At 38.8% G+C, this 24,787-nt stretch overlaps 1 protein-coding gene across 1 annotated transcript in view; it reads right to left on the bottom strand.

Moving 5' to 3' along the window:
• The window catches only part of LOC122702002 (phospholipid-transporting ATPase ABCA3-like), a 267,396-nt gene extending 246,100 nt beyond the window's left edge, over nt 1–21,296 (bottom strand). The window contains exon 1 of the mRNA XM_043915524.1: nt 21,261–21,296. The gene's annotated coding sequence lies outside the window, so the exon portion shown is untranslated. The remainder of the gene's footprint in view (nt 1–21,260) is intronic.
• Nucleotides 21,297–24,787: the final 3,491 nt, after the last annotated feature.

The following is a 24,787-nucleotide window of genomic DNA, read 5'->3' as shown; positions in this document are numbered from 1 at the left end:
ACTGGTCATAGCAAACGCCCTCTTCCAACAACACAAGAGAAGACTCTACACATGGACAACACCAGATGGTCAACACCAAAATCAGATTGACTACATTATTTGCAGCCAAAGATGGAGAAGTTCTATACAATCAAGAAAACCAAGACCGGGAGCTGACTGTGGCTCAGATCATGAACTCCTTATTGCCAAACTCAAACTTAAATTGAACAAAGTAGGGAAAGCCTCTAGACCCTTCAGGCATGACTTAAATCAAATCCCTTACAATTATACAGTGGAAGTGAGAAATAGATTTAAGGGACTATATCTGATAGACAGAGTGCCTGATGAACTATGGATGGAGGTTCATGACATTGTACAGGAGACAGAGATTAAGATCATTCACAAGAAAAAGAAATGCAAAAATGCAAAATTGCTGTCTCAGGAGGCCTTACAAATAGCTGTGAAAAGAAGAGAAGCAAAAAGCAAAGGAGAAAGGGAAAGATATACCTATTTGAATGCAGAGTTCCAAAGAATAGCAAGGAGAGATAAGAAAGCCTTCCTCAGTGATCAATGCAAAGAAATAGAGGAAAACAACAGAATGGGAAAGACTAGAGATCTCTTCAAGAAAATTAGAGATATGAAGCAAACATTTCTTATGCAAAGAAGGGCTCAATAAAGGACAGAAATGGTATGGACCTAACAGAAGCAGAAGATATTAAGAAAAAGTGGCAAGAATACACAGGAGAACTATTAAAAAAAAGATCTTCACAACCCAGATAATCATGATAGTGTGATCACTCACTTAGAGCCAGACATCCTGGAATGTGAAGTCAAGTGGACCATAGGAAGCATGACTACAAATAAAGCTAGTGGAGGTGACAAAGTTCCAGTTGAGCTATTTCAAATTCTAAAAGATGATGCTGTGAAAGTGCTGCACTCAATATGCCAGCAAATTTGGAAAACACAGCAGTGGCCACAGGACTGGAAAAGGTCACTTTTCCTTCCAATCCCAAAGAAAGGCAATGCCAAAGGTTGTTCAAACTACCGCACAATTGCATTCATCTCACTAGTAAAGTAATGCTAGTAAAGTAATGCTCAAAATTCTCCAAGCCAGGCTTCAGCAATATGTGAACCGTGAACTTCCAGATGTTCAAGCTGATTTTAGAAAAGGCAGAGGAACCAGAGATCAAATTGCCAACATCTGCTGAATCATCAAAAGAGCAAGAGAGTTCCAGAAAAACATCTATTTCCTCTTGATTGACTATGCCAAAGCCTTTGACTGTGTGGAACACACCAAACTGTCAAAAATTCTGAAAGAGATGAAAATACCAGACCACCTGACCTGCCTCCAGAGAAATCTGTAGGCAGGTCAGGAAACAACAGTTAGAACTGGTAATGGAACAACACACTAGTTCCAAATAGGAAAAGCAGTATGTCAAGGCTGTATATTGTCACCCTGCTTATTCAATTTACATGCAGAGTACACCATGAGAAACGCTGGGCTGGAGGAAGCATAAGCTGAAATCAAGATTTCCAGGAGAAATATCAATAACCTCAGATATGCAGATGACACCACCCTTATGACAGAAAGTGAAGAACTAAAGAGCCTCTTGATGTAAATGAAAGAGGAGAGTGAAAAAGCTGGCTTAAAGCTCAACGTTATAAAACTAAGATCATGGCACTCAGTCTTATCACCGCATGGCAAATAGATGGGAAAACAATGGAAACAGTGGCAAGACTTTATTTTTCTGGGCTCCAAAATCACTGCAGATGGTGACTGCAGCCATGAAATTAAAAGACGCTTACTCCTTGGAAGAAAAGCTGTGACCAACCTAGACAGCATATTATAAAGCAGAGACATTACTTTGACAACAAGGTTCTGTCTAGTCAATGCTATGATTTTTCCAATGGTCATGTATGGATGTGAGAGTTGGACTGTAAAGAAAGCTGAGCGCTGAAGAATTGATGCTTTTGAACTGTGGTGTTGGAGAAGACTCTTGAGAGTCCCTTGGAGTGCAAGGAGATCAAAGTAGTCCATCGTATTCAGGAAATCAGTCCTGAATATTCATTGGATGGACTGATGCTGAAGCTGAAATTCCAACACTTTGGCCACCTGATGCAAAGAGCTGACTCATTTGAAGATACCCTGATGCTGGGAAAGACTGAAGGTGGGAGAAGGGGACAACGGAGGATGAGATGGATGGATGGCATCACTGACTCAGTGGACATGAGTTTGAGTGAACTTTGGGAGTTGGTGATGGACAAGGAGGACGTGCATGCTGCAGTCCATGGGGTCTCAAAGAGTTGGACATGACTGAGCAACTGAACTGACTTGACACGTGGAATCAAAAAATGGTACAAATAAACTTTTTTACAAAACAGAAATGATAGTCACAAATATAGAAGACAAACTTATGGTTACCATGGGGAAAAGGGAGAGGCAATAAATTGGGAGATTGGGATTGACATATACACATTACTATATGTAAAATAGGTAACCAATAAGAACCTACTGTATAGCACAGGTAACTCTTTTCAATGCTCTGCAATGACCTATATGGGGAAAGATTCTAAAAAGAGAAGATGTATATACAACTGCTTCACTTTGCTATACAGCAGAAACTTACACAACATTGCAAATCAACTACACTCCATCCAATAAAAATTAATTTTAAAAAAGAGGATAGTATAAACAACTGTGAGACAAATGTCATAATCTAGATGAAGTGACTAACTCATAGAAACCAAGGCAACTCAAGAACAAGTAGAAAATATGAATGACTTATAATAAGAGATTGAATCTGTAATCAAAAACCTGCCAGCAAAGAAAATGCTAGAGTCAGATGGCCTGAATGGAGACTTCTATTCATGTCTAAAGAATAATTTACACAAATCCTTCTGTTTGATTTTCCAAACAACAACTAATTTCTAAATTCTTTGGCACACCAACGGAGTGTCCTGCGATTCAATTCAATTTTGAAACTAATTACCTAGAGTTAGCACAGACCCTAAAGGTTAAAGGCACAGTCCAACAAGCCTACCCTCACTTCAGACTCCAGCCACAATTAGGTTTCTCAGGTTACCCACACTTCTGCCAGGCTAACCACACATTCAGGAGTTCCCGCCATACCCCCTCAAGCTCAATAATTCGCTAGACTGACTCAGAACTCAAGAAAGTGCTATACTTACAAATACAGTTTATTCCAAATAAACAGTCAGATGAATAGGTACATAGGAGAAGCAGTGGGAGACATAGTGCTTCTATGCCTTCTCTGGTATGCCAGCAAACTGATATCTTCACCAACCCAGAATCTGACTAGATTTTTTCTGAAGAAGATATTCAAATGGCCAAAAGGTACATAAAACAGTGCTAGACATCACTGCCATTGGGGAAATGCAAATCAAAACCACAATGAGCTATTATCTTACACCTGTTAGGATAACTATTATCAGTAAGACAAAAGTAAGTGTTGATGATGTGGAGATAGGGAACCTTTGTACACTGTTGGTGGGAATGTAAATTGGTTACAGCCATTACAGAAAATAGTATGAAAGTTCCTCAAAAAATTAAAATATGACTATTATATGATGCAACAATTCTACTTCCAGGCATATATCTGAAAGAAATTAAATCACTAGGTCAAAGAGATATCTGCACCCCCATGTTCATAGCTCCATTATTTACAATAGCCAAGACATGGAAACAACCAAAGTGTCCACCAATGGATGAATGAATAAGGAAAATGTGGTATGTATATATACACAGAGAGAGAGAGAAAGGAAATTTTGCCATTGTTGCAATACAAATAGATCTTGAGGGTGTTATGCTAAGTAAAATTTCAAACATAGAAAAACAAATACTTTATGATCTCATTTACATGTGAAATCTTAAAGAAAAATCTCATAGACACAGAACAGATTCATGGTTACCAGAAGCAGGGGATGGAGGTGGGGTAATTGGATGAAGGTGGTCAAAAGGGACAAACTTCCAGTAATAAATAAATACTGGGGATGTAATGTGCAACATGCTGACTAGTTAATACCACTGTATGGTATATTTGAAAGTTAACTAAGAGAGTCAATTCTATAAGTTCTTATCATAAGGAAAAAAAGTTTATAACTATGTGAAATGACGGATATTACCTAATGTTATTGTGGCGATCATTTTACAGTATATACGTATGTCAAATCTTTGTGCAATACAACTTACATAGTATTATATGTCAATTATTTCTCAACAAACCTGGAAGAAAAAAATTACTTTCTGGAAAAAAAAGATAACTATATAGCAATATCTCTTGTAGATATAAATGCAAAAACCTCTGCTAGCTAACTGAATCCAGCAGAAAATCAAAAGGACTATACCAAGTGAGATTTATTCCAGGAATACAAGGTTGTTTCTCATGTGAACATATGAAGAATAATGCACGTATCAAGAGAATGAAGAAAAATCCCACATGACCTCAAATGATACAGAAAAAGCATTTGACAAAATCCAGCATCTTTACATAATAAAAACACTCAATGAACTCAGAATAGAAGGGAATTACCTCAGTGCATCCATTGAGTACTCTAATATTGTAATGGTGGTGTCTAAATCATTTATAACTCTAGCATAATGGTTAAAAGACAAAGGTATTAAAAATAACAGCTAAAATAATTTGTTAATAGATACACAAAATAAAAAGATGTAAATTGTGACATTAAAAAAATAAAAAGTACAAAAGAGAGTATAAAAATCTAGAACTTTTAAAAAAATCTAGAACTTGTATATGTATCAAAGTTAGGTTGTTATCAGCTTAAAATTGATTGTTATAACTAAAAGATGTTTTATGTAAACCTCATAATGACTGCAAAACAGAAACCTATAGTAGATACACAAGAGGTACAGAACTCAAAACATACTACTATGGAAAACTACCAAGTCACAAAGGAAAAGAGCAAGAGAGGAAGAAAAGAACAAAGAACTATAAAACAGCCAGAAAAAGCAATTAACAAAATGGAAAGATTAAATCTATTTTTACCAATAATTACTTTAAATGTAAATTGATTAAATTCTCCAATGAAAAGACAAAGAGTGGCTGAATGGATAAAAAGATTCACTTCAGCTTTAAGGACACACATAGGCTCAAATCAAGGGATAGAAAAAACATATCCCAGGCAAACAGAAGCCAAAAGAGAGCACTGGTAACTATAAGTCATTGCTATTGTGTAGTCACTAAGTTATGTCCAACTCTTTGGGACCTCATGCACTAGCCCACCAGCGTCCTCTGTCCATGGGATTTCCCAGGCAAGAATATTAGAGTGGGTTGCCATTTCCTGCTCCAGGGGATCTTCCAAACCCAGGGATTGAACCTGAGTTTCCTGCTTGGTAAGCAGATTCTTTACCACTGGAACGCTGTAAGTACATCAGATTAAATAGACTTTAAGTCCAAAAATGTAACAAGAGATGAAGAAGGTGTATATTATGATACAGGGATCAAGTAACTAAAAAGATACAACATTTATTAATATTCATGTACCCAACCTCAGAGCACCTAACTATATAAGGCAAATATTTAAAGAACTGAGGGAAGAAGCAGACAGCCATACAATAATAGTAGATTCCCGTCACCAGTCTCTAAGGCAGTGTGTATACCTGTGAAAATATCCCGCAGTCATGGAACCACACACTGACAGCTAGGGCCCACACAAATGCTTGTGGGCCCAGCTCTGGTGATATCTCCTGTCACTGGCCTGTACCACCAAACTCACCTGCAGCTGTCCCTACCAATTGTACACCTGTATTCATCTAGCCAGGTCCCCATTAAGCCTCCATTGCGAGCATGTCTGATGTGAGATCCTACAGCTACAACATGTATGCCAACAGTCAGGACCTCTGTTGTCCTTGGCCCTTGTTACTGACACTGGTTCCTGCCACTACATGTGTATCTGCAACCAGCCTCTGCCACTATATAGGCACCAGTTGGTGCACACACCACCACCAGCTCCACACAACTGCTGCTTGCCCTTGTATGTAGCCTCTAGACCTAGAGACACCACTAAGGATCCCAACAGCCCTTGTAGCCATTGCAGATACCCTGCTCTGCTCACCAAGAACCACATAGTTGTCAATCCTATGGACTCCTGTGGCCTGACCCAAAGAGATATCATGCCCCAACCCCTGCCCTGGACCCAGAGCTGCCACATGCCCCTGCACTTGGCAGTCTGTGACACTAGATAGAGAATCACAACACACTCCCATGCACCGAAGATCTTTCATTACCAGAGTCAGTCCATAAAGTCTGCAAGAAGTGACCATTTCTTCAGTTGTGCAAACACCTACACAAGACTACCAGAGTCACAAAGGATTGGGGAATCATGACGCCACCAAAGGAACATATCAAACTTCCAGTAACTGACCACAAACAAATGGAGATAATTTAATTGTCCAACAAAGGATTCAAAATAATTATTCTAAAGATTCTCAAGAGAACACAAATAAACAATATAAGAAAATTAGGAAAACAATACAGGAATAAAATGATAGGTTCAGTATGGAGACAAAAAACAATCCCATTTACAAAAGCATCAAAAATAATAAAATATTTAAGGAATAAATATAAGGAAGTGAAAGATCTATTCATTGGAAACTCTAAGACACTAAGGAAAGAATATGAATATACAAATAAATGGAAAGCTAGCCCATGTTCATAGATAAGAAAAGTTATTGTTAAAATGCTCCTACTGCCCAAAGTCATCTATATAAGAAATGCAATCTCTAGGTTTCCATAGCCAAGGGATAAGGGAGATGGAGAGTAGTTGGCAAAAGAGTACAAACTTTAGTTATAAGATGAATAAGTTTAGAGGATCTAATGTAAAACATGGTGACTATAGCTGATAATACTATACTGTATAACTGCAATTTGCAAAGAGAGTAAAATGTAAGTGTTCTTGCCAAAAAAAAAGAGAGCAACTTTGTGAGGTGATTGATATGTTAATAACATTGAATATAGGAATTCTTTCACAAGGTATATGTAAATCATCATGATGTATACTTCTAAATAAATGAAGAATAGCAAGGAGAGATAAGAAGGACTTCTTAAATGAACAGTGAAAAGAAATAGAGGAAAACAACAGAACGGGAAAGGCTAGAGATCTCTTAAAAAAAAAAAATAGAGATAGCGCAGAAAAAATTCACGCAAGGATTGGCACAATAAAGGATATAAATGGTAAAGACCTAACAAAGCAGAAGCAATTAAGAAGCAGTGGCAAAAATACACAGAAGAACTATACAAGAAAGGTCTTCATGACTCAGATAATGATAATGGTGTGGTCACATACCTACAGCTGCACATCCTGGAGTGTGAAGTGGGCCTTAGGAAGCATTACTACAAACAAAGCTAGTGGAGGTGACAGAATTCCAGCTGAGCTATTTAATATCCTAAAAGATGATGCACTCAGCATGCCAGCAAATTTGGAAAACTCAGCAGGACTGGAAGAGGTCAGTTTTCATTTCAATCCCAAAGAAGGGCAATGCCAAAGAATGTTCAAAGTATGTACAATTGTGTTCATTTCACATGATAGCAAGGTTATGCTCAAAATCCTTCATGCTAGGCTTCAGCAGTATATGAACTGAGAACTTCCAGCTGGTTTCAGAGAGGCAGAGAAAACAGAAATCAAATTGCCAACATTTGTTGGATCATTAAGAAAGCAAGGGACTTCCAAAAAAAATCTGCTTCTGCTTCATTGACTACGCTGAAGCCTTTGACTCTGTGGATCACAACAAACTGGAAAGTACTTAAAGAGATGGGAGTGCCAGACCACCTTACTTGTCTCCTGAAAAACCAGTATGTGGGTCAAGAAGCAACATTTAGAACCAGACAAAGAATAACTAACTGGTTCCAAATTGGGAAAGGAGTACAAACAAGGCTGTATATTGTCACCCTGTTTATTTAACTCATATGCATAGTACATCATGCGCAATGCTGGGCTGGATAACTCATAAGTTGGAATCAAGATTGCCAGGAGATATGTCAACAACCTCAGATATGCAGATGATACCACTCTAAAGGCAGAAAGCAAAGAGGAACTAAAGAGCCTCTTGATGAAGGTGAAAGAGGAGAGTGAAAAAGCTGGCTTGAGACTCAACATTTTATTTACAGGGCAACAGTGGAAAAACAAACATACAGAACAGACTTATGGACATGGGGAGAGGGGAGGAGAGGGTGAGATGTGTGGAAAGAATAACATGGAAGCTTACATTACCATATGTAAAATAGATAGCCAAAGGGAATTTGCTGTGTGGCTCAGGAAACTCAAACAGGGGCTCTGTATCAACCCAGAGGGGTGGGATGGGGAGGGAGATGGGAGGGAGCTTCAAAAGAGAGGGGATGTATGTATACCTATGGCTGATTCATGTTGAAGTTTGACAGAAAACAGCAAAATTCTGTAAAGCAATTATCCTTCAATAAAAAATAAATTAATTAAGAAAAAGAAAACCTAAATATCACAGCATCTGGTCCTATCACTTCATGGCAAATGGAAGGGAAAAAAGTGGAAGCAGTGACTGACTTTATTTTCTTGGGCTGCAAAATCACTGTGGGTAGTGACTGAAGATGCTCGCTCCTTGGAAGGAAAGCTTTGACAAACCTAGAAAGCATATTAAAAAGCAGAGACAAGATTTTGCCTACAAAGTTCTGCATAATCAAAGCTATGGTTCTTCCAGTAATCATGTACAGATGTGAGAGTTGGACCACAAAAAAGGCTGAGCACTGAGGAAATGATGTTTTCAAACTGTGGTGCTGGAGAAGCCTCTTGAGAGTCCCTTGGACTACAAAAAAATCAAATCAGTCAATTCTTAAGGAAATCAACCCTGAATATTCATTGGAAGTTATGATGTGCAGCTGAAGCTCCAATACTCTGGCCACCTGATGGAAAGAGCAGACTCACTGGAATTGGAAAAGACCCTGATCTTGGGAAAAACAGAGGCAAAAGGAGATGGGGGCAGCAGAGGATGGGATGGTTGGACGGCATTACTGACTCAATGGACATGAATTTGCACAAACTCTGGGAGATAGTAGAGGACAAAGGAGTTTGGCAAGCTGCACTCCACAGGGGTACAGAGTTGTACACAACGCAGGGACTGAACAACAACAACAAAGTAAATGAAGACATCCGCCGTTCATGTTAAATTCAATATGGTTAATACGACGCACCTGCGCGCTAAGTCACTTCAGTTGTGTCCAACACTTTGCAACCCTGTGGAGCTTTCCAGGCTCCTCTGTCCATGAGATTCGCTAGGAAAGCATACTAAAGTGGGTTACCATGCCCTCTTCCAGGAGATCTTCCTGACCCAGGGATCAAACCCACATTTCTTATGTTTCCTGCATTGGCAGGTGGTTTCTTTATCACTAGCGCCATCTGCAAAGCCCATCAATATGGCAGTACTCTCCAAATTCATCTACAGAGTCATACAACACCCAACTGTCTTTTTGCAGAAATGAACACACTCATCCTAAAATTCATACAGAATTGCAGGGAACCCTGGATAAACAAAACTTTCCTTACAACAGAAGAACAAATTATGAGATCTCACATTTCTTGATTTCAATACTTTCTACAAAATGGCAATAATCAAAACAGTATGATACTGGCATAAAATAGATAAATAAATCTAATGAAATAGAATTGAGAATCCAGAAATAAACCCATGCATCTATGATCAGTTGATTTTCAACAATATATAATAGTCTTTAGAACAAACAGTGCTTAAACAACCAAATAGGCATGAGACTGGAAGACAGGAGTAAAGCCATTTTTTTAAAGGACCAAGGGAACAGCCTTGCACAAGCAGGCTTCACAGACCCCTTAAAATAAAGTACTAAAAGCTTAGGTCTCTGAGACAATACCCAAAGACCCACAAGAGTAAAAGATAAACTCTATCTCTGTTCCATATGCACATAGTTTCCAAAGAACAAAATTGAGACTATAAATTTGCCACCTAGAAACCTTCAAGATGGCAGAAGAGTAAAATGTGGAGATCTGCATGCGGATAGCTCCTACAGAACACCTACTGAATGCTGGCAAAAGACCTCAGACTTCCAAAACATCAAGCTAATCTCCATATAATGGGATAGGGCAACAAGTATAATGGGGAAAAAATGAGAGAGGGAGACAAAGGAATCATGAAGGAACCTGTGCCTCAGGGAGGGAGCTCTGAAGGAAGAAAAGTTTCTGCACATTTGTAAACATCTCAAGGATGGGGAGGGTGGGTGGGCACTTCAGAACCTCAAAGGAGAGTGCAGCAACAGGTGTGTGGAAGGCAAATTGGAGAGACTTCTGCACACAGATCAATGCCTACCAGCACTCCCCAGTCTGAAATGCTTGCCTGCAAGCCCACTGGGGTTTGGGGCCACTGAGTGCTGAGGTTCAGAGACTCCAGGGAGAGGAATGGGGTTGATTGCCATGAAGACAGTCTGAGGGGGCCAGTATAACACAGCTGAGGAATCCAGGAAAAGCCCTGAGCCTGCCAGAGAAAGAGATCACTGTCAGGGGGACCCTCTAACTCTGTGCACTCTCAGACAGCGAGACAACACTTTCACAAGTGTCAGAGGTGGGGCGAGATGTGGTTGAAGTCTCCAACCCCAGAGGTGGGCGTGATGGCCATCACAGCTTCCATCAAACTGTGAACAGGTGCAGGTCACTGCCCACACCTTCCTGGGAGCCTGTGGAGCCCGGTACCGCCAAGGAATCCACGCCCTGGGGCCAATTCCCCTAGGAGAGTGCATGACCGATCTTAGGCTGTAGCAACTTATGGGGCTTCTGCTGCTGCAGGCACCCCTTGCACATCCCAATTGTGTCTGCCATATCCCTCCCTCTCCCCTGAGCAGTGGCTCTCACCCATGCTGGTCTGGGAGGGGAAGAGATGCCAGAGAATGGCCTACAAACAAAACAGGGGGCAAAACCAAAATTGAGCACCAGGGGCTCTATGACCAAAGAAGAGGAAGGAAATTCACTCTGGCAGTCATAGGAGTAGCAGATTAAATCCCTGTAATTGGCTTGAGATTGTGGACTTTGAGGTAACTTGTGGACTTTGGAAGCAAGTACAAGCTAGAATAAGGCCAGATCTAAGTCTGAGCTGACAACACAGTGCCCATAGCAGATCCAGAGACCTTCCTAGAAATACTGGAGGGCCTCCTGAGTAGGCAGATCGACTGGAGCTCACTGTAGCAGAGAGGACACTGACAACTGAGACCACAGGAAAACATTCTTCTTACTGCCACTCTCTCTATATATATATTTGTCTTTATCTTTTTTGTTTTGTTCTATCATTTTTCATTTTTTATTACTCCCTTAATTTTTATTTTTACTTACTTTTTCCTTATTTATGCTTTTATATTTAAATAAATTTATTTTTTCCTATTTCTACAGCACTTTTTCATTACAAACTTTTTTGCCCACGTTTTTCATTTTGTATTTTTTACTAGTCTAGTTTTTAGTGTTTGTTTTCATTTATGGGTCTGTTTATGGTTTGATTGCTCTCTTTTTTTGTTGTTGTTGTTCTGCTTTGTATTTTTTTCCTCTTCTTTTCTTTTTCTAAGTGTGAGTATGTGAAGTTCTTGTGTGTTTTCTCTGTTAAGTTTTACCTTTACCATCAGTCCCTGGGTTTTATCAGTCCATTCTTTTTTTTTAGTTTATATGTCTGACTCTTTTTTTTTTTTTTTTTTTTCTTTCTCTTTCACCCCTGTGCTGTGTGGCCTGTCAAGTCTGAGTGCTACAGCCAGGGATCAAGCCTCAAACGCCAAGGTTGGAGACCCAAGTTCAGGATGTTGGACCAACAGAGAACTCCAACCACATGGAACAGTAATTGGTGAGAAGATTCTCAAAGGCCTTCATTTCAACAATAAGATTTGACCCCACCCAAAGGCCAGCAAACTCCAGTGCCAGATGCCTCATGCCAAGCAGCTAGCAAAGGAGGAACACAATACTACCCGTTAGCAGACAGGCTACCCAAAGCCATACTATGCTCGAGATACCCCAGGTGTCTGCAGTGTTAAGGCACTGCAGCACTGCCCTTCAGAGAGACAAGACCCAGCTCTACCCACCAGAACTCAGGCACCAGTCTTCCCTACCAGGAAACCTTCAAAAGATACTAATCCAACCTCAGTCCCTGGGGGCAAGCTCCACAGGTAAGAGGAACTATGATCTTGTGGAAAGGAGACCCCAAAGAGAGTAAATTAAACAAAATTTAAGAGGAAACAGTAGCAGATGAAGGATCATGATTAAAATACACACACAAGACTAAACAAATAAAGAGGAATTAGGCAGTTTACCTGAAAAAGAATTCAGAGTAAGGATAGTAAAGGTGATCCAAAATCTCAGAAATAAGATGGGGGCACAGAAAAATAGAATGGAGACACAGATTGAGAAGATACGAGAAATGTTTAAGTACCTAGAAGAAATAAAAAACAATTAGCAATGAACAACATGATAATTGAAATAAAAAAAAACATAATAAAGGGAACCAACAGCAAAATAACTGAAGCAGAAGAATGGATAAGTGAGGCTGGAAGGTAGAAAAGTGGAAATAACTGGAGCATAGCAGAATAAAGAAAAAAGAATGAAAAGAAATAAGATAACAGTCTCAGAGGCCTTCAGGACAACAATAATCACATGAACATTTGAAAAATAGGAGTCCAAGAAGAATAAAAAAAGAAAATGTATAAGAAAATATTTGAGGAGATTACAGTAAAAAATTTCCTAACATGGGAAAGGAAACACCCACCCAAGTCCAGGAAGCCCAGAGAGGTGCACACAGGATACACGCAAGGAGAAACATTCCAAGACACACATTAAGCTAACAAAAGTTAAACATAAAAATATTAAACACAGTGAGGGAACAGCAAGAAACAATATACAATGGAATCCCCATAAGGTTAATAGCTGATCTTTCAGCAGAAACTATGCAAGCCAGAAGGGAGTGGCAGGATATACCTAAAGTGAAGAAAGGAAAAACCTACAACCAAGATTATTCTATCCAGCAAGGGACTCATTCAGATTCAACAAGGAAGTCAAAAGTTCTACAGATAAGCAAAGGTAAAGAGAATTCAACACCACCAAGCCGGCTTTACAACTAATGCTAAAGGAACTTCTCTAGAGAGGAAACACAAGAGAAAGACCTACAAAAACAAAGGAAAATTAATAAAATAAATGACAATAGGATCATACATATCAATAATTACCTTAAGTGTAAATAGATTCAATGCTCCAACCAAAACACACAGGCTAGGTGAATGGATACAAGAACAAGACCCACATATATGCTGTCTATAAGAGACACATTTCAGACCTAGAGACACATACAACTGAAAGTGTGGGTATGGAAAAAGACAGTTCATGTAAATGAAAATCAGAAGAAAGCTGAAGTAGCACTACTCATATCAGATAAAACAGACCTTAAAGTAAGACTGTTACAAGAGAAGAGGAAGGACATACACAATGGTTAAGTGACAAATACAGGAAGAAGATATAACAATTATAATTATATATGCACCAAACATAGTGGCACCTTAATATATAAGGCAACACAATAATGTGGGGGACTTAACACACCGCTCATACCAGTAGAAAGATCACCCAGACAGAAAATTAGTAAGGAAACACAAGCCTTAAATGACACATTAGGCCAATGGATCTAATTGATATCTATAGGACATTCCATCTAAAAGCAGGATAATACACTTTTACCTCAAGTGCACACAGAACATTCTCGAGGATAGATCACATCTTGGGTCCCAAATCAAGCCTCAATATATTTAAGAAAACTGAAATTGCATCAAGCATTTTTTCTGACTACAATGCTGTAAGATTAGATATCAATTACAGGGAAAAAAATTGTTAAAACACAAATATACAGAAGCTAAACAATACACTTCTGAATAACCAAGAGGCCACTGAAGAAATCAAAACTGCAATTAAAAAACACCTAAAATAAACAACAACAACAACACAACTCAAAACCTATAAGATGCAGCCAAAGAATTGTTACAAAGGAAGTCTATACTTAGGAATAAATTTACCCAAAGAAACAAAAGACCTATATATAGAAAACTATAAAACACTGATGAAAGAAATCAAAGAGGACACAAATAGATGGAGAAATATACCATGTTCGTGGACTGGAAGAATCAATATAATGAAAATAAGTATACTAAGCAAAGCAATATATAGATTCAATGCAAACCCTATCAAGCTACCAATGGTATTTTTCACAGAACTAGAACAAATAATTTCACAATTTATATGGAAATACAAAAAACCTCGAATAGCCAAAGTAATCTTGAGAAAGAAGAATGGAATTGGAAGGCGTCAACCTGCCTGACTTCAGACTATACCACAAAGCTACAGTCATCAAGGCAGTATGGTACGGCACAAAGACAGAAATATAGATCAATGGAACAAAATAGAAAGCCCAGAGATAAATCCATGCATCTATGGACACCTTATCTTTGACAAAGGAGCCAAAAATATACAATGCAGAAAAGACAATCTCTTTAACAAGTGGTGCTGGGAAAACTGCTCAACCACCTGTAAAAGAATGAAACTAGAACACTTTCTAACACCATACACAAAAATAAACTCAAATGGATTAAATATCTACGTATAAGTCCAGAAACTGTAAAACTCTTAGAAGAAAACAAAGGCAGAACACTCTCTGACATAAATCACAGCAAGATCCTCTATGACCCACCTCCCAGATTAATGAAAATAAAAACAAAAATAAATAAATGGGACCTAATTAAACTTAAAAGCTTTTGCACAACGAAGCAAACTATAAGCAACATGAAAAGGCAACCTTCAGAGTAGGGGGAAATAATAGCAAATGAAGCAACTGACAAAAATTTAATCTCTGAAATATTTAAGCAGCTCATGTGGCTCAATACCAGAAAAATAAATGACTAAATCCAAAAATGGGCCAAAGAACTAAATAGACATTTCTCTAAAGATATACAGATGGCTAACAAATACATGAAAAGATGCTCAACAAGACTCATTATCAAAGAAAAGCAAATCAAAACCACAATGAGGTACCATCTCAGGTCAGTCAGAATGGTTGCCATCAAAAAAGTCTACAAACAATAAATGCTGGAGAGGGTTTGGAGAAAAGGGAACCCTCTTTCACTATTATTGGGAATGCAAACTAGTACAACCACTATGGAGAACAGTGTGGAGATTCCTTAAAAAACTGGAAATTGAACTATATATATGACCCAGCAATTCTACTGCTGGGCATACACACTGAGGAAACCAGAATTGAAAGAGACACATGTACCCCAGTGTTCATTGCAGCACTGTTTATAATAGCTAGGACATGGAAGCAACTTAGATGTCCTTCGGCAGATGAATGGATAAGGAAGTTGTGGTACATATACACAATGCAATATTACTCAACTATAAAAAAAAGAACACATTTGAGTCAGTTCTGATGAGGTGGATGAAACTGGAACCTATAACACAGAGTGAAGTAAGCCAGAAAGAGAAACATCAATACATTATATTAATGCATATATATGGAATTTAGAAAGACAGTAACAACTACAACCCTATATTCAGGATAGAAAAAGAGACACAGATGTAAAGAACAGACTTTTGGACTATGTGGGAGAAGGCGAGGGTGTGACGACATGAGAGAATAGCACTGAAACACGTATATTACCATATGTAAAATAGATGACCAGTGCAAGTTTGATGCATGAAGCAGGGCACTCAAAGCTGGTGCTCTGGGACAACCCAGAGGGATGGGGGGGGGGGGGGCGTGAGATGGAAGTGGGGTTCAGGATGGTGGGACACATGTACACCTATGGCTGATTCATGTTGATGTATGGTAAAACTACCACAATATTGTGAAATAATTAGCCTCCAATTAAAATGAATAAATTAATTTTAAAAAGAAGGAAGTTTATAGTAATGCAAACTTACCTTAAGAAATGAGAAAAACATCAGATTAACAACCTAACCTTACACCTAAAACAACTAGAAAAGAAAGAACAAAAAGATCCAAAGTTAGAAGGAAAAAAACGATTAATATCAGAGCAGAAACAAATAAAAAATAAATGGAGGGTCCAGTATCAAGGATCAATAAAACTAAAAGCTGGTCTTTTTAGTAGACAAACAAAATCAACAAACTGATAGCTAGATTCATTAAGACAAAAAGGAAGAAGATAAATCAATTAAATTAGAAATGAAAAAGAAGTTACAACAGACAGTGCAGAAATACAAAGGATCATAAGAGACTACTGTGAGCAACTGTATGCCAATAAAATGGACAACCTGGAAGAAATGGACAAATTCTTAGAAACATACAACTTTCTAAGAATGAACCAGCAAGAAACAGAAAATATGAACAGACGAATCACAAGCACTGAAATCGAAACTGTGATAAAATCTTCCAAAAGTCCAGGGTCAGATGGCTTCACAGGTGAATTCTATCAAATGTTTAGTGAAGTGCTAATACCTATCCTGCTCAAACTCTTCCAGAAAATTGCAGAGGGAGGAAAGCTCTCAAACTCATTCTATGAGGCCACTATCATCCTGACACCAAAACCAGATGAAGATACCACCAATAAAGAAAATTACAAGCCAGTATCACTGATAAAAATAGATGCAAAAATCCTCAACAAAATTCTAGGAAACAGAATTTTCTCCAACACATTAAAAGACTCATACACCATGATCAATTAGACTTTATCCCAGGGATGCAAGTAGTCTTCAATATATGCAAATAAATCAACATGATAAACCATATTAATAAATTGAAAGATAAAAATCATATGATCTCAATAGATGCAGAGAAGTAATAAGACACTAGCAAAAAAATATAAAGAGAGAAATACACATTAAGATGATGTATAAAATAGCCACACTTATTTAAGAATGTACTCTAATATCAAATGGAAGTGATATTCAACAATGTAAAACTGCAATTACTTTTGCACCAACCTAATACCATTTTCTTGGATTGGAAGAATCAATATTGTGAAAATGACTATACTATCCAAAGAAATATACAGATTCAATGCACTTCCTATCAAATTAACAATGGCATTTTTGGCAAAACTGGAACAAAAATGTTTGCAATTTGTATGGAGACACAAAAGACCCTGAATAGCTAAACCAGTCTTGAGAAAGAAAAATGGAGCTAGAGGAATCAACCTTCCTGACTTCAGACTATACTACAAAGCCTCATTCATCAAGACAGTAGGGCACTGGCACAAAACAGAAATATATACCCATGGAACAAGATAGAAAGCCCAAAGATAAACCCGTGCACCTATAGACAATATCTTTGACAAAAGAGGCAAGAATATATAATGGAGAAAGGACAGCCTCTTCAATAAGTGGTGCTGGGAAAACTGGACAGCTGCATGTAAAAGAAATTAGAATGCTTCCAAACACCATCTACAAAAATAAACTCAAATGGATTAAGGACTTAAATATAAAGACAGAACGTATAAAACTCTTAGAGCAAAACATAAGCAGAACACTCTGACATAAATCACAGCAACATTCTCTTTGACCTACTTCCTAGAGGTAAGGGAAATAAAAATAAAAATAAACAAATAAGACCTAGTTAAACTTGGAAGCTTTTGCACAGCAAAGTAAACTATAAACAAAGTGAAAAGATAATGCACAGAATGGGAAAAACTAATTGCAAACAAAACAACTGAAAAGGATTAATTTCCAAAATATATAACCAGTTCATGCAGTTGGATATCAGAAAAACAAACAACCCAATCAAAAAATGAGCAGAAGACCTAGACAGACATTTTTCCAAAGAAGACATACAGATGGCTAATAAACACATGAAAAGGTGCTTAACATCACTCATTATTAGAAAAATGCAAATCAAAACTACCATGAGTCAGATGGTCATCATCAAAAAAATCTACAAACAATAAATGCTGGAGAGGATGTGAAGAAAAAGGAGCCCTCTCTTACACTGTTGGTGGGAATGTAAATTATATAGCCATTGTGGAGAATAGCATGGAGATTCGTTAAAAACGTAGGAATAAAATTACCATATGACCCAGCAATTCCATTACTGGGCATATACCCTGAGATAATCATAACTCAAAAGACACATGTACCCCAATGGTCACTGCAGCACTATTTTACAATAGCCAGCACACGGAAGCAATCTAGATATCCATCAATAGATGAATGGATAAAGAAGTCCTGTACATATATACAATAGAATACCACTCAGCCATAAAAAGGAACAAACTAGAATGAGTTATAGTGAGGTTGATGAACCCAGAGCCTGTTAATCAGAATGAAGTCAGAAAGAGAAAAACAAATATCATATATTAACACATATATATGGGAATCTAGAACAATGGTACTGATGAACCTATCTGCAGAGAAGGAATGGCGAAAAGACATAGAGAAGGGACTTGTGAACACCATGGGGCATGGTGAGGGTGGAATGAATTGAGAAAGTAGCATTGACATGTACACACCACCAAGTGTAAAATAGATAGTATGTGGGAAGCTGCTATATAATACAGGGAGCCCAGCCTTGCCTGGCACTCTGTGATGACCAAGAGGAGTGGGATGAGTGGGTAGTAGGGAGGCCCAAGAGGGAGGGTGTATATATATATATGTATATATATGTTAATGTATTATATATATATATAGTTATGACTGATTCACATTATTGTAAGGCAGAAATCAATACAACATTATAAAGCAATTATCCTCCAATAAAATTTTTTTATTGACACCTAGCAGAATCACTGAACTCCAAGTTCTCTGACGGCTGCTGCTGCTAAGCCGCTTCAGTTGTGTCCAACTCCTTGTGACCCCAAGGACTGTAGCCTGCCTGGCTCCTCTGTCCACAGGATTCTCCAGGCAAGAATACTGCAGTGGGTTGTTGTGCCCTCTTCCAAGTGACCTTCCTGACCCAGGGATCAAACCCATGTCTCCTGTGGCTCCTGCATTGCAGGAGGATTCTTTATCACTGAGCCACCAGGGAAGCCCAAAGACCTGACAGACATTCCCAAGATTTTTTTGCAGGACACAGATCCCCACCAGATGAAAACTGCTGACTGCAAGCATGTAGACCCCACACTGGTTGAAACCAGAAGGTTGATGATGCTTGAAATTTAACCTTGATGCCAACCAATTCAAAAATCAAACACAAGCTGATCAGGTACCTTGCAGCAACCTCCCTCACTTTGTCTTTTAAATCTGTTCCTCAAAACGTATCGTGGAGTTATTAGGCAGTCTTTTCTGCCTTCTCCCTTGTGGACAAAATATCACACAAATAAAAAACTTTGCTTGCTTAAGAGCCTTGTGGTAGGAATATTCATTTCTATGGTATTGCTGCCCAAGAATGTGGAGAGGGCCTGATAACAGGCAAATGCAAATGAATAAAGTTGGACTCTAACCTCACAATATATACAAAAATTATTTTAAAATGGATCAAACACCCAAAAGTAAGAGCTAAAACAATAAAATTTTAGAAGGAAACATAGGAAATCTTCATAACTTGGATTCAGCAATGCATTCTCAGATATGACACCAGAAGAAAACACATTAATTGAGCTTCACCAAGGCAAAAACTTTTGAGCATCGAAGAACAAGAATGTGAAAAGACAAGTCATAGAAAGGAATATTTTCAAATCATATATCTGATAAGGATTTCATATTATGAACATATAAAGAACTCTTACAATTCAACAACAAAATGACACACTAGTAAAATAACATGCAAAAGGAGCTACAGACATTTCTCCAAAAGAAATTTATACAAATGGCTAACAAGTACATGAAAGGATGCTCAATATAGTCATTAGGGAAATTTAAATCAAAACCACCATGTGCAAACACCCACTAAGAGCTATAACTTAAAATATTTTAATTTTTAAACAGAAAATAAATATTGGCAAGAATGTAGAAAACTGGAGCCCTCACACACTGCTAGTGGGAATGTAAAGTAGTATAGCAGCTGTGGAAATGTTTGGCCATTCCTCAAAAAGTTAAACATATAATTATCATATGACCTTGCAAGTTTATTCCTAAGTTTCTAGGAATAGAAATCAAACACCAATGCAAAAACATGTTCACTAAAGTTCATGGTAGCATTATTCATAATACTCAAAAAGTTGAAACAATCTGAAAGTCTCTGAGAATGGATAAACAGAATGCGGTATTATCCAAAATGCAGTTACACAACACAAAACTCAGGAACCTTGAAAACATGTCAAGTGGAAGAAACCAAACACAAAAGACCACATATTATATGATTCTATATTTACATACATGTAAAGGAAGAAATTTTCACAAACTGAGTTATGAAGAAGTCATTCTCGCTTATACATGATTTAATTTGAATTTAACACTAGCTAAAACAGCCTGTTTGTAGCCTATCAAACATAACCTTGTGCATCTGCTTTAATCACCAAAGAAAAATGTACATTGATCTAAAGTAAAAAAGTCCCTGTTAAAAATAAAGATTAAATGCCTCCCTTCCTGAGATGTCAGTGCTGATACTCCTTGGAGGTAAGACTTCTTTTCTCAGGTACCAAGGCCATACTGACACATTGTATACATTTCTACCTATTTTTGTGTGTTTGTTTTTGTGAAATCTTAAAGGAATGTATCCCTACTTGTTTGGTGTTCTTTCTGTTAGGCAGGAAGTTAGCCAAGAGCAAGGAAAGGTGGCTCCCTTCAGCTAAACATCCAGTGGTTGCCTAATCCCACCAAGCAATTTACCACCCCCACCAAATATGCCCCCATCAATACTCCAAAATAGTCAAGGGGCCAGAAAAATCACCCACCAGCCAACTAGTGGGACACGGCCAACTTTCCCTACTCTGGCACACACACACACCTCACACCATCATGTACTAAAGTAATCTTTTGGTGCCCATTGGACTCATTAACTACTTACAAATATTTCATGAATATACACATCTAATTATAACAGACTGAATTATGAAAAGGACATGTGCAGTAGAGCATCTGGTTATATAACCCGCAGCTGTCAATCAAGTCTGTAAATCCATAATCCCCTGGATTATGCAAATGACCTTGCCTTAAAATCTCTGTTCCCCAGCCTTCCAGGGCCATTGCCTCCCTTAGAATGGCCCGCCTCTCTCAAGGTATTCTCTCTGTTCTTCGTGTGTGCTCAGTTGTTCAGTGGCGTCCCACCACTTACCAACCTGTTCTTTCTTTCCTTATTGTTAAGAAACTTGCTTGCAACAGGTAGGACCTTAGACTCTTCTTTGCATCCTTACCAAGAATGAGGGCCACAGGAGGAGAGGCCTCCAGACACTCCTCCACTAACATTTGCTCTGCTGAGATATAAAACTATGCAGAAAACCACCATGGCTTCCCTGGAGCAGTTCCTCAGTTATCTGGAAGCCAGTCTCCCAGGCTGCAGTCCTCAGGTTGATTCAGTTGAAACTGTTTCCTTTTCCTATTCTCAACTGGCTTATTGATTATTTCCACTGACATAAGAAATGTCCAGAACTGGCAAATGCATACAGACAGAAAGTCAATTTGTGGTGCCAGAGGGTGGAAATGGGGAGCCTGAGGAATGACTGTTCCTGAGTACAGGGTTTATTTTAGGGAAGATTAAAATGTTCCACAATTAGTGGTGACAGTTTCACAACATAATGAATGTAATTAAAGTCACTGAATTCCAATAATTTAAAATAGTGAAACTGGTGACTTTTATCTTGATTTTCTTAAAAAGCAAAAATCCTATAGGATTAATAAAATGATATCCCTACATTATAGCTGAGATTTAGAGGTTAAGTCACTTGACTGAAGTCAAATTAAAATCAAAGCTGACTGAACCTCCTAAAACTTTCCTCCTAATCACTAAGTTACAACCAAAATAAAAAATTAAAAGTTAACTCTAATTTCCTAGTTGGGTTTTTGTGCATTTGTGGCGTTTTTGAGGAGGGGTGTCGCGCAGCGGGAGAGCGCTCTGGGAGGTCTACCGAGCAAGCAGAGCTTAGGGAGTAAGAGGGTTTAGGGAAGAGAAGAAAGGACGAGAAGGTCCGTGTGCTCACCGCTGGGGCCTCGGCAACTGCCTCCTCCTCGACGCAGAGGGGCGCTAATCAACCGAGCACCGCGCCTCCTTCCAACGCTTTCCCCAACCGCCCCGCCAGCGGCCCGCGGACAGGTTTACAGCCTCCGCCGCGTGCAGAGCTCGCAAAGGCGCAGTCCGACCCCTGTATCAGGCAGGCAGGAAGACCCAGTGAGCGCTGCCGTGGCCCCTTCCCCGCCTACGGGCCCTGGAGCCCCACTTCCCAGCTTGTCCATTCCTGGCAGCCTGCATGCTCCGGGGGCGCCCAATCCACTTTTCTCAGGCTTCCCAAATATTTCACCACTTGCTCCTCCTGGCCAACCTCACGGTCCCCTACTTCCCCGAATAGAGACTAGGAGTGAGACATTTGCCCTGGCTATGATATTTAAGGGGAAACCAACTGAATAATCAAGATAAATACTTTCATGTGACATTTAAAATTTTTTTCAAAATAAAAACCTAAAAGTACTGTGAGGTACTATAGGGGAGATAAAACAAAAGGAAGAGTCAGCAATCTTGACTATCTTTATTTAAAAATCTGTTATTTTTCTTATGGAATTTTTTGGTGTTTTTTTTCAATATTGCATTAAATTTTTGTTGTTGTTGTTGTTCTTAATCTTCAGTACTGAGTATTTTGAGTTCTGAGTATGTCCCTAACTACTGTCAGCTTCAGTGTGGTAGTGGCAGAAAGGCTAGGAAAGTGCAAGTGGCCACCTTCTCCTCAGAGTCTGTGGGGGGCTAGCAAGAAACTTCCAGAACTGCAGACCCTCTAGATGTGTCCCAGCACAAGGTCTCAGTGGAGGGCAGGGACAGGAGAGTTAACGAGCATTCTGGCTACTGGCCGCTACAAAACTAATAAGTTTATTAATATTCTTTCTAGTAAGTCATTCCTACTAACAGTGTTTTCATTATTTTAATGATACAAACTAAAAAGCATGAAGAATACTTACATAATAAACCCTGACAGCTAAGTGAAGATGAAAGTCACTCTATCATATCTGACTCTTTATGACCCCATGGACTGCCTCCCAGGCTTCTCTGTCCATGGAATTCTCCAGGCCAGAATACTGGAGTGGGTAGCCTATCCCCTCTGGAGGGGATCTTCCCGACCCAGGAATTGAACCAGGGTGTCCTGCATTGCAGACAGATTCTTTACCAGCTAAGCTACTAGGGAAGCCTGCCTGCCAGCTAAACATTTTACAAAATGAGTTCCTTTCTGCCTCACCATAACTCTGGGAGATTGGTGCTGATATTACTATCTGATTTTACAGTGCAAGTAACAGGATCAGAGTGGTTAAGTCTTGTTTAAGGTTATCCAGCATGTGCAGTGGCAGAACTAGAATTCAAATCCAAACTGGCTAACCCCACCCAGAACCCTTACTTAGGAATCACAAAATGCATTATACTCTACCAGCAAGTGATTTGGTGGGGATTTCAGCTAAAAAAGTCTTAAAACTCCATTAAAAAAACTTAGAAACAAATTGAGATGTTAGAATATCTGTTCATACAATGAATCACATCTATGAGGAAAGAAACAATATGATTTCCATGGAAACTCCTTGTAAACTAATCCTAGAAAGGTATTTTATTATTATACAAAAGTATGCTAACTCCTAGCTCAGCCAAGTGGTGTGACACCAGCAATCCCCTCTCCCTCTGCAGCATTTGGGGCCAGTGTTTGTTGTACACTGATTGATCTGCTGTCAGTCCACGCTGCAAAACCAGCTTCTGACCTATATTCCAAATTATTTCTCTATAGTTGGCCACCAGACCTGTGCTGGTCCCCTGGCATTCCAACCAGCTTCCTCAGAAACACTGCTGCTACCAGCAGGCTGGGGAGAAGAAAGAAGGCTGTCCTCCCCTTTTATGATGACTTCTTTCCAGACTCTTGAGTTAAAACCAGACCATGTTTGGCAGCTAAAATTAAGACCTGGGTGATATTACCCAAAGCCACATAAGGAAGATGATTTGAGGTGATTCAGAGACCTTTTGAATAATCTTTTGATTATTGTCTTTTGAATAATCATGCAGTTGTGCTTAGTCGCTCAGTCATGTCCAACTCTTTGTGACCCTGTCACCTGCCGGGCTCCTCTGTCCTTGGGGATTCTCCAGGCAAGAATACTGGATTGCCATGCCCTCCTCCAGGGGATCTCCCCAACCCAGGGATCAAACCCAGGTCTCCTTCATTGCAGGCAGATTCTTTACCAGCTGAGCCACCAGGGAAGCCCAAGCATGCTTTTAGTTTTAGCATCAGTAGAAACAAAATTAGCCTGCTATTGTAGTTTAATATACTATTTCAATCATTTTGAATTTGCATCAAAATAAATGTATGATTTAAAACATTTTGATGCAAATTGAAAATGATTGAAATAGTATATTAAACTACAATAACAGGTTAATTTTGTTTCTAGTGATGCTAAAAAGAATAGTAAAAGTCTTAACACAATATATTTAAAGTAAATAATAAAAGAGCTCTCAGAGGCTATTAGAGCATCCACAGAACTTGGCAGTTAGACTCCTAGCATATGTGACCACCCAAGAACTCTATTCTATCTGCCCAGGTTGTACAAATGCTGATCCTAACGAGATACTGCATATTGCATAACATTAGTTTTGAAAAGGCTTTGGATTCTTGGGACCAGCTAGTTGCCTGAGACTCCAGTCCCAACAGAACTAATTCAGTCAAGACCAATTTTCCCAGTGCTACTTTACTGAGGACCTGGCTGA

This window comes from Cervus elaphus, chromosome 10, assembly GCF_910594005.1.
Source record: "Cervus elaphus chromosome 10, mCerEla1.1, whole genome shotgun sequence".
NCBI classification, from domain to species: Eukaryota; Metazoa; Chordata; class Mammalia; order Artiodactyla; family Cervidae; genus Cervus; species Cervus elaphus.
This window is presented reverse-complemented; position numbering and strand designations above follow the sequence as displayed.